General features: G+C 42.1%; 1 pseudogene; it reads right to left on the reverse strand.

Moving 5' to 3' along the window:
• Positions 1–11254: 11254 nt before the first annotated feature.
• On the reverse strand, positions 11255–11372 carry LOC126250502 (5S ribosomal RNA; annotated as a pseudogene).
• Positions 11373–12340: the final 968 nt, after the last annotated feature.

Below are 12340 nucleotides of genomic sequence, written 5' to 3' on the forward strand. Positions count from 1 at the left end.
ATTTTAGAACATGTTTTTTGCTCGAGTATCATGTCGTTTTTGGAAACCCAGAATCTACTATGTAGGAATCAACATGGATTCCGGAAACAGCGATCGTGTGAGACCCAACTCGCGTTATTTGTTCATGAGACCCAGAAAATATTAGATACAGGCTCCCAGGTAGATGCTATTTTTCTTGACTTCCGGAAGGCGTTCGATACAGTTCCGCACTGTCGCCTGATAAACAAAGTAAGAGCCTACGGAATATCAGACCAGCTGTGTGGCTGGATTGAAGAGTTCTTGGCAAACAGAACACAGCATCTTGTTATCAATGGAGAGACATCTACAGACGTTAAAGTAACCTCTGGCGTGCCACAGGGGAGTGTTATGGGACCATTGCTTTTCACAATATATATAAATGACCTAGTAGATAGTGTCGGAAGTTCCATGCGGCTTTTCGCGGATGATGCTGTAGTATACAGAGAAGATGCAGCATTAGAAAATTGTAGCGAAATGCAGGAAGATCTGCAGCGGATAGGCACTTGGTGCAGGGAGTGGCAACTGTCCCTTAACATAGACAAATGTAATGTATTGCGAATACATAGAAAGAAGGATCCTTTATTGTATGATTATATGATAGCGGAACAAACACTGGTAGCAGTTACTTCTGTAAAATATCTGGGAGTATGCGTGCGGAACGATTTGAAGTGGAATGATCATATAAAATTAATTGTTGGTAAGGCGGGTGCCAGGTTGAGATTCATTGGGAGAGTGCTTAGAAAATGTAGTCCATCAACAAAGGAGGTGGCTTACAAAACACTCGTTCGACCTATACTTGAGTATTGCTCATCAGTGTGGGATCCGTACCAGATCGGGTTGACGGAGGAGATAGAGAAGATCCAAAGAAGAGCGGCGCGTTTCGTCACAGGGTTATTTGGTAACCGTGATAGCGTTACGGAGATATTTAATAAACTCAAGTGGCAGACTCTGCAAGGGAGGCGCTCTGCATCGCGGTGTAGCTTGCTCGCCAGGTTTCGAGAGGGTGCGTTTCTGGATGAGGTATCGAGTATATTGCTTCCCCCTACTTATACCTCCCGAGGAGATCACGAACGTAAAATTAGAGGGATTAGAGCGCGCACGGAGGCTTTCAGACAGTCGTTCTTCCCGCGAACCATACGCGACTGGAACAGGAAAGGGAGGTAATGACAGCGGCACGTAAAGTGCCCTCCGCCACACACCGTTGGGTGGCTTGCGGAGTATGAATGTAGATGTAGATGTAGATGTTTGTTTTGAATACATTCCAGTGAGAGGTAGCGCTTATTTTCATTGTTTTCAACAAAAAGTGTCTAGTAATCACAGTTAAGTCAGCTATCAACCGCCTTTGGTGAATTAGCAGTCTAGTAAAGAGTTGATTAACTCTCTACAGTAAATTGTTGATTTCTTAGGATGGATAGGATGTGTGACTGCTGTGTACGGACGCAGGAGGAGCTGGCCACTGTTCGCGAACAGCTGAACGTGCTGAAGACGGCGGTCAGCCGTCTTCAGGCTGCTGCCTCGGAGTGTAGCGGCAGTGGGGAGTCTGGTGCGTCGTATGGCGCACCCCGGATATTACATGCTTCACCCACGGTCCCTTCTGTCGAGACATCTTCGTGAGTACCGGGTACTGTTGGGCCACCCTCTCCCCGAGGGGCGTGGCGGGTTCAGCGGCGTTCGCGTCGCACGAGGTGGAGGGTCAATGTGGAGGCTGGCCGTGTGGCATCGCCCGCTCTGCCTGTGAGTGGACATGTGGCCGCTCCTTCAGCAAGGTCCGAGCAGGCACACGGGGGGAGGGGTTTATTAGTGACTGGGAGCTCCAACGTTAGCCGGGTGATGGAGCCCTTACGGAAATAGCGGTAAGGTCGGGGAAGAAGGCCAGTGTTCACTCTGTCTGCTTGCCGGGGGTCTCATCCGAGATGTGGAGGAGGCCCTGCCGGTGGCGATAGAGAGCAATGGGTGCACCCGACTGCAAATTTTTGCTCATGTCGGCACCAATGACTCCTGCCGTCTGGGCTCAGAGGTCATCCTCAATTCATACAGACGGTTGGCGGAGTTGGTGAAGGCGGAAAGCCTCGCTCGTGAGGTGGAATCTGAGCTAACTATTTGTAGTATCGTTCCCAGAAGCGATAGCGGTCCTCTGGTTTGGAGCCGAGTGGAAGGCTTAAACCAGAGGTTCAGACGATTCTCCGGAAATCTGGGGTGCAGATTTCTCGACCTCCGCTATCGGGTGGAGAAATGTAGGGTCCCCCTGAATAGGTCAGGCGTACACTACACGGAGGATGCGGCTACATGGGTAGCGGAGTACGTGTGGAGGGCACATGTTGGTTTTTTAGGTTAGAGAATTCCCTCCCTAGACCCGACAAGACGCCTCCTGAGACGCGACAAGGTAGTAGTAGGCAAAGCGCAACAGGGAATAACGATATTAATGTGCTAATAGTAAACTGCAGGAGCGTATATAGAAAGGACCCAGAACTGCTCTCATTAATAAACGGTCACAACGCCCACATAGTACTAGGGACGGAAAGTTGGCTGAAACCAGATGTAAACAGTAATGCAATTCTAAACTATTGGAATGTATACCGCAGAGACAGGCTGGACAGTGAAGGGGGAGGCGTGTTTATAGCGATAAAACGTGCAATAGTATCGAAGGAAATTGACGGAGACCCGAAATGTGAAATAATTTGGGTGAAGGTCACGGTTAAATCAGGCTCAAACATGGTAATTGGATATCTGTATAGGCCCCCTGGCTCAGCAGCTGTTGTGCCAGAGCACCTGAAGGAAAATGTGGAAAATACTTCGAATAGATTTCCCGACCATTTTATAGTTCTGAGCGGAGATTTTAATTTACCAGATACAGACTGGGAGACTCAAACGTTTATAACGGATGGCAGGGACAAAGAATCGAGTGAATTTTTTTAAGTGCCTTATCTGAAAACCACCTTGAGCAGTTAAACAGAGAACTGACTCGTGGCGATAGCATGTTAGACCTTCTGGTGACAAACAGTGGTGACTCTGATGACACGCTATGACACGGAATGTTGCAGCGGATCTATTAATTGTTATAGAATGGCAGGAGCATATGTGACTATGTTACTGTGTTCCTGGTGCACAATACGGCGATTCTGCCTGGTAGCGGTCAGACTTCGTCAAGCTTTAACTAAACGACGAGGATGCTTGCCCTTACATTCCCGTGCAGTCACCAGTCGGGTCACTCTCACATCGGAATGCCTCACAAATCTGGATAGTGCACGATTCGGTCAGCCAGCCAAATCGGTACTGGCAATGAGGCGACTTTCAGTTGCCGACGGATTATATAATAACGCTGTCTTTCAAGAGTACGCGTCATTTCCGTGTCCTCCACAGTAACCTCCCAAAATATGACGCTGTTCACGCCACTTTGATACGCTACCAAGCCTCTAACAACACTAAACACGAAGAACACTTATGCACACTTGAAGTAGTTCTATCTGTCACGGAAAACTGCAACTCTAAGCTTTTGCATACCTACCGACAGAGTGTACGTTGACGTAGTTTCAATGACATCCGACCATGAATCCTGGGTCGTTCACTTTGTTTGTCAATCCGCGCTTAACTTAACGGTGCATTTTCAGGTATGTGTTCCTCATCAAAATACTATCTACAAGACATTTCTACATCCCCTGGAGCCGTATATAATGTTCTCGTATCTTAGCATGTTTCATGCTTTTTATGCGAGTCGGGAAAAGAGAACAGAGCTCAACATCTACATAAACTGCGGAAAATAATGAGCAGACGCTGTAGAACACAAGACGAACACACTTAAACCCACAGTCGGATTCCACTACTTCTCAACTCATCTTTTGTCCACAACGAAAGCGCTGTTACACTACGCTGTCTGAGTAGGTACAAGATTGTGTTGATCGCAAAACATAGTATCCTGTAGTAAAACGCGGAAAAAGAAGAGGAAAACTAGAAAATTATGGAAACTACATGTTATTAATTACTATTAGATGGTACACAGGTCTTCGACTGAGTAATTTGGAGCGCAACAGTTTTTCTAATATTATGTGAGGTATATTCAATGATTTAAGTGTAATGACTCTATCCATTATATACTATTCGACAACTCATATAGAAAAAAAGTCATTAATATTTTGCACTTCTTTTCTTATTCAACTTTTTAAATCGCCCAGAACCTTTATTGAGGATTAACTTACTTTTATTCGTTTGCTCTGATAGGTTTTGTGACCTTGGCTGTGCCTGACAAAGATTTTCCAAGATTAGGTGTGTGGAAAGTGAACGCTGTTCCCGAATTCCATTCACTTGTGTTGTGTCTTTTCTTTGATACTAAGGCCTTGTCAACTACAAAATGCAAATGCTCAACATATTTCTTTAGGAAACAGGGCTGACGCACTGACATTGAAACGTCCCCTTAGAAAAATTATTGAATTACTGTGCTGGTAAACCCCTTACGTTATTTGATTTTCAAACGTCTGAGCAGAACTGAACGTACTCAGACATTTCGCTCTTTACTTAATCTGATCAACACTAAAATGACACACAATATTTTTAGCGCAACGCTATCTGACTTTCAAAAATCCCTACAAAAGAATGGCCCTGGCTAACAATAACCAATACCTTTCATGAATCACTTACCTCACAAAAATCTTCGTTACTCGAACTACTGCAATACAGCGAGCGCCAATACTGCCAGCTAAATAAAAGATTCTAACTACTGAAGGGACTAACTACTGATAGGATTAGTTAGCTAATGAAAGATTTTGATAAAGAACAATTTATTTACCTTAATAGTGTTCAAAAGTCATAATATATATATGTATATATCAGTTCATGACATCCAGTCTTACAAACTTACTGTCTCTGATGGACACACGTCCAGATCATCTGCTACCAAAACTCCGCCATCTCTCTCCCCACATCCAGCACTGCTGGCGGCTCACCTCCAACTGCCCAACGCTACGCACTGTTCACATCCATCTGCCCAACACTACAATAGCATATACTCCAACAATGCAAACCAACCACAGCCTTCACACAGCACAGTCAGTGATTTTCATATAGAGCGCTACGTGGCGTTATCAACATAAAAACCTAAACAGCCTACTTACAGTAAGGTGCAAACAAATTAAAGAAAAAGAACATTCAATTTTCGTACAGTTTTTTTGTTTGTTACTCTTACACTCTCTCGTGGGTAGAAGGACGATGAAACTGTGCGATTTCAGATATAAAGTATTGGGAACTCTATGTATCATATGTGTGCATGAATAATATTATATTGAACAACAGAATCAAGTATTTTTTTATTTATTGAAGTAAGGACAAGAACATATAAGGAGGATTATCTTGATTACGACAAGCGCCGGTGTTTTCGGAGTCCGCTGCCTGCAGCTACAATTAAAATGTTAGCGAAGCCCGACGGCCAAAAAATACAAATAAGCACAGAACATTTTAATAACGCAATCGTACTATATTCTACAAAAATGTGTCTTCATGCGCATAGTCAACAATATTTAAGTGTCAGCGTGAGAACTATTCAACGAAACACAATCGATATGGGCTTTCGGAGCCCAAGGCCTACTCATGTACCCTTGATGACTGCACGACACAAAGTTTTACACCTCGCCTGGGCCTGTCAACACCGATATTGAACTGTTGCTGATTGGAAATATGTTACCTGGTCGGACGAGTCTCGTTTCAAATTGTATCGAGCAGATGTACGTGTACTGCTATGGAGACAACCTCACGAATCAGTGAACCCAGCATGTCAGCAGGGACTGTTCAAGCTGGTGCAGGTTCTGTAATGGTGTGGGGTGTGTGCAGTTAAAGTGATATGGGACCCCTGATATGTCTAGATACGGCTCCGACAGGTGACCCGTACGTAAGCATCCTGTCTGATCACCTGCATCCATTCATGTCCTTTGTGCATTCCGACGGGCTTTGGCTAATGAATGAAACATTGGAGACCGATTCGAATATGAATTTTGACAACATGTTATAAACACCACTTGGAAAGTACAGCTGACAGTAACAGCAGTGGTAAAACTGAAGCACTGCTATGGCAGTTATTATCTAACATGAACGTGAAATTTGATGATATGAAACACAATATGAACACCAGATTTCAGTGATATGAAACAATATATAAATACCAAAACTGATAGTTTGACACACAATCTGAACGCCGTCACACAAGATCTAAATATTATGAAACCAGAACAAAAGGAGGTATTAAAGGATTGGCAAGGCACGGTCTCACAGAAATTCGATGACTTAGCCAAAAATTTTCGCACTGAAATCGACGAAAAATTGAATGATATGAAAACACAGGTAAAGCATGAAGTGCTTTCTGAAGTTAACCCTCTATTGCCCAAATTATTATTTCCTGTAGAAAAAAATATTTATATGCACAGAATGTTAGAGAATAATGTATTTAACACATATCAGGTGAATTTTTGTTTTTGAAAAAAATTATTTTTTAAAAATAGTTCTGTGACTCTGAGGTCACAGTGGGCAGTTACATTGTTTGTGTATAAAGCAGCCATATTGTAACACTCAAGTCACACTGGTCAAGAAAGAAATAACGATCCTAATGCGAAATATAACGATAAAATTTGACGTGACTTCAGAGTCACGGTGGGCAGTAGAGGGTTAACAGTGACATTACGGAGTTAAAACAGAAGGTAGATTCTTTTAACAACCATAATGATCTAGAGAACAACAGATAAAGAAAATCACAGACTCAAACATAAACATTGAAGACACACAAAACCAGTTGTGTTAGTCTGTAAAAAAGGTAACCACTGTCGTTGACTAACTAAATAAATAGAAGTTGACTCAGCTTGTGCTGAGAAGGAGAGAGAGAAGATCAATGAAAATTTGAATGATATCATTCGTCAAGCTGAAGCAGGTACGCTAGATAATGGTAATACCATTGCAGAGAAGTTAGTAACAGATTGTAAGTTGTACACAGATATAGTAGAAAAGGCTATTCAGAAAAAAGAAAATGAAATAGTGAACAAGGTAAACATTAATCTACAAGCGGTGGAAAATAGGATCCGCAATCTTTTAGAAGAAAATATTACCGGATCTCGAAATATGCATATAAATAATACACAGGCTCCAGTGAACAAACCACATCCTGTTGGTATTTATCCATAAATTGTCACGAGTCCCACAGCAGATACCAGTGACAGTTGTAGAGTGCAAAATGTAAAGATACCCACAACTCCAATACCTGAACAATTACCAGCCGGAATTACAGGTAACTACAATAACCAACCAAATACAACCGACAATGCCATGTGTCTATTAACTATTTTTGCAGACGAAGGATTGCTGAGACATCGACAGTGTCCTACACTCACTACCGAAGGTAGAAGAATGAATCTCGTAGTATTTATCAGTGCTTTTCGTCATGTATTTCCACGCAACTGGACAGAAGCACAGAAAAACAGATTTGTCGTGGGATATACGCTAGGTGATGTGCTTTTATAGGAACTGAAGTGGCCGAACGTTGCAGCACTTATATCCAATTTGAACGAGCTTTCCTCGACAAACACTGGTCTGAGGCAGTGCAAGAAAGACTCAGGCGCGAGGTTTCCAACCCTGCACCATTCAATGACAAATACGGTAGTCTACGTGGATACTTTGAAAAATACCTGAACAAGACACGCTACTGGACGAACTCAATATCACAGGTGGACGTGTTAAAAATTTTTAAAAGTCGTTTACCGTCTCACATAAGAGAAAAGTTAGTCACAACGCCAGAGCACCACGCTGAATATATTCTCTCTGTGCTTGATTATATCGACCTAATCTATGACGAAAGACCTGTACCCAACAGAGCAACAGAAAATCAGGCACAACAACAACATAGTTATGTAAATCAGTCAGTAAAACGTGATTTAAACACACAGTAAGGATGGTACACACAACAGCAAAATTACATACCAAGAGGTAGTGAGTACGGTAACAGGAAAGGAAAAAACAAACCATTTAAAATACATTTCCAAAACAATAAGGGTAATTTCAACGCACGAGCGAATTACGATTCACCATCACAAGGCCCTATGCCGAACATGAATAGAAACAGTCAGCCGCAGCAGAGGTCATCGCGCGGCAACAATGCCATGCCTTACGCTGTACCGCAGCCTACCTTTGGGCAGCAAAATAACTGCACAGTAGCTAACAACACAATCTGGCAAAGTACTCACACAGAGCAACTGACTGAAATTTCCACAGGTAACGAATTAATTCACACTACGGCGTCGGAAAACACCAAGCGGTCGTAGTTAAGCAACAGGCCATTGACCTCTCAGGGAGTGGGGGCAAGGCAGAACTACAAACATGTTTTATAAGGTTTGAAAAACAAAGTGACATCAAGGATGATTCGTATCAGCATGAGTAAGATACAGTAGATGAAGTCAAGGAAGAATAAATACAAGCAATCATTAAGGTGAAAGTATTTAACACTGACACACAGTTAACTTTAGATACAGTTTCAACTACTAACCTAATGTCAAATGCATTTTTTTGTGAATTAAAGAAGAGAGGCAACTTCCCAACATTTCCTGTTCAAAATTTCAAGGTGCAAACTGCAACAGCCAGTAAGACTAAATTGGTTAAACATCAGGCACTTATCCCATTACAAATTGAACATTTTTCAGTGAAGTGCAACTTTATTATAATCGACAAACTTATAGTTAATTGTCTTATTGGCATAGACACGATTAGAACATACAAAACGCAGATTGACGAAGGTAATGGTAAATGCCACTTTTTTTTGTAAAGGATCAGATCTCTTCTATTGATTTAGTCAGAACACCTAATGAAAGTAACAAAACCAAACTAGAGTCAAATGTAGTGGTACAATATTCATTTCCAGCTGTATATTTCACATACAAATTTGATACTGAACAAGAAGCAAACACTGAGGTTACTTACGAAATGGTAGAGCAGAAACTAAGTGAAACACAGGTACTAAATTTGATGCAACGACAAGACCTTTCTAACTTGCTATTTAAGTATGCCAATGTTTTCAGTAAGAAGCCAGGAGTAATCAAAGATTACGAATATAAATTTGAAGTCGACCCGCATGAAACATTTTGTGTAACGTTATATCCTATTCCATGGGCAAAACGAGAGGCAGTAAGGTAAGAGAGCAATCGTATAAGTAAATGGGGAATTATACAACCTCCATTTTCACCCTATTGTAGTCCAACATTACCAGTAAGCAAAACAGATGGTTCTGTAAGATTAGTTCACGATGCCAGAGGTATCAACAAGATTATAGTGCCAGTACACATAAGACCAGACAACTTGGACGAATAGCTTCTGAAGTTTGACAATACAAAATATTTTAGTATACTCGATCTCAATATGTCCTACTGGTAAATAAAGCTCCACGAAGAAAGTCGAAAATATACAGCATTTGCTTGTGGTGGCAGAAGTTACGAATTCCGTGTTCTACCTTTTGGACTGAATATTAGCGCAGAAGTGTTTATACTTGCATTGGACTAGGTTTTAGGGACATAATTGCTTAGCAAAGTCACTGTTTATGTAGACGACATGCTAATAGCCACACCCACGTGGCTAGAACATATCAGACTCATTGAACAGGTGCTTCAAGGATTTGCAGATTACAGAGTAACAGCCAATTTAAAAAAGGCTAGGTTTGGTAAGGAGCAAGTCAAATTTCTCGGAAATGTTGTGTCAGAACAAGTTATATTACCTGATCCGATGAAACTTGATGCCATACGCAATTCTCCAGCTTCAAGGAATAAAAAGCAACTAAAGGCCTTTTTAGGACTAGTTTTGTTTTTTCGTAAATTCGTACCACAACAACTGATGAACAGTGATGCATTGCTCAACTTGTTACGAAAAAATAGGATTTGGTTATGGGATGACAAGTGTCACGAGGATTTTAATAACATTAAGCAGGCATTACTCAATGCAAACATTCTTAGCTATCGTCACATGTCCAAGGATTTTTCTCTATGCACAGATGCCTCATCTCAAGGGCGGTGGGCATGCTTCTTCCAGATGCGAGAGGAAGAAGGTAAGGAAGTACCCAAGGTCATCAGTTTTGCTAGTAACGCGTTATCGGAAGTAGAAAGATCTTACTCTGTGTCAGAATTGGAAAGCTTTCCTGTTATATGAGCATTTAAAAAGTTTGAATATTTTTTGCGGGGCAAGAATACCTAAGTTCATTGTGACCATCAATCACTGTCATTTCTTTTAACATTTAAACTATTACACCGTCGATTAGCTAGGTGGTGTCTATATTTACAAGAATTCAGTTTTGAGATCATTTATATTAAAGGAAGTCAGAATGTTATCGCGAATGCCTTGTCCAGGTTACCACAAGGTTTAGAGGAATTTGGTAAATTAACAGAGCAGGCTGCGGGTATCAGAACGTTATTGATCCAAGGTACAGCACAACAGTCTGATTACCATACGTTTTGCAAACACACCTGATGGGTAGAATGCGTAACTCCTTTCATGTAAGTGGTCAATAACCTTCCGCATTCTTGAACAGGTTTAACAACGAATGAATTGACGTTTCAGTCAAAACATACGAATGAGTGGGAGTCGCCTATACCAAAGGTACCCACTACAGAAATGACACTACAAGACAAAATCAAACGAGCCATAGTTACAGGGCCGAGTATAAAAGGAAAATTTATAACAAGAAACTGAAACACAAATTTTGAAGGGCAACGAGTCCTTTTACGTACGCACCCTAAATCGACAAAATCTGGCAAACTGAATAAGAAGTGGCAATTTTTCTATTGAGGCCCATATGTAATTTCTAAAATACCATATCCTGGAGCGTACTGGTTAGTTTATGAGAAAACAGGAACAGACAAGGGTCTCCACCCTCACAAAGATATAAAAGCCTTTACAAAATGACGAAGCGTGGCAACGATTTTTTTTTATCGCAAGATAATTGAACATAGTGTACATAATTCTAAGTGAAATTTTTTAAGATAAAGTAATGTGTATAGGCATAAGTAATTCTTTTGATTTGTACACACACACATTCCGTCGTCAGGCCACGAGCGGCCTACTCGGACCATCCGACCGCCGTGTCATCCTCGGTGGAGGATGCGGATAGGAGGGGTGTTGGGTCAGCACACAGCACTCCCGGTCGTTATGATGGTATTCCTGACCGAAGCCGCTACTATTCAGTCGAGTAGCTCCTCAACTGGCATCACGAGGCTGAGTGCACCCCGAGAAGTGGCAACAGCGCATAGTGGCCTGGATGGTCACCCATCCAATTGCCGACCACGCCCAACAGTGCTTAACTTCGGTGATCTCATGGGAACTGGTGTATCCACTGTGGCAAGGCCGTTGCCCTTTGATTTGTACACGTAGGCACAAAAATTAACAGCAATGAGAAGTAACACATCACTTTATGCGAAGCGAAAGTATAAACGATATTAGCTTATGGCTGAGCGGTCGCGCGCTCAACAATACGCGCTGACGTCAGCAGCAGGAGAGGAGACACTGACCAGTGCGCATGTGCGACAGACTGTCAGAAGGCGCAACCAAAATAGGAATATATACGAGGCCTGTTCAGAAAGTAAGCTCCGATTGATTGCCAAATTGAAACCACAGTGAACATCAGAAATGTTTTACTTGTAACAATTAGCTACACCTTTCAGCTACTTCTCTACGTAGTCGCCGTTCTGACTTAGACTTTTGTCATAGCGTTGTACCAACTTTTCAATAGCCTCATCATAGAAGGCAGCCACCAGTGCTTTCCGCCAATTCTCCACGCTGGCCTACACCTCGTTGTCTGTGTCAAAATGTTGTCTTCAAAGACAGCGGTTCATGTGACCAGAGATGAAACTCAGGGGGAGACAATTGCGGACTGTATTGTGGGTAATCTAACATTTCCATTTGAAAACGATGCAGGAGCATCTTCATTGCCCCTGCAGAATGCGGCTGAGAATTGTCTTGAAGAAGAAACAGCACGACAGTTATGTAATGTTAGCTGCATAGCTTCAGGCGAAATTTCTCACCAGGCCCTCGTACTTGGCGGCAGACACTATTTTCTAGACATCTTTACGCACTCACTGCGAGCTCAGAAATGAGAAGAGCGGCGTGATGCTAACTGGGGTTATACTAGAGACATTACCCAACACATCTGTGCAAAGCTTTATCGGATTTTCATAGTCGTTTCCATTTCGCGACCGATCGGAGCTTACTTTCTGAACGCCCCTCGTATATATATTGTACACAGAGACTTAGTTAAATACTAAGTTCTATAGAACATATTTACAACTAAAAGTATGTATTATGAAAAACTACACGAGACGTG

The sequence above is a fragment of the Schistocerca nitens genome, chromosome 3 (assembly GCF_023898315.1).
Source record: "Schistocerca nitens isolate TAMUIC-IGC-003100 chromosome 3, iqSchNite1.1, whole genome shotgun sequence".
In the NCBI taxonomy this organism is placed as follows: Eukaryota; Metazoa; Arthropoda; class Insecta; order Orthoptera; family Acrididae; genus Schistocerca; species Schistocerca nitens.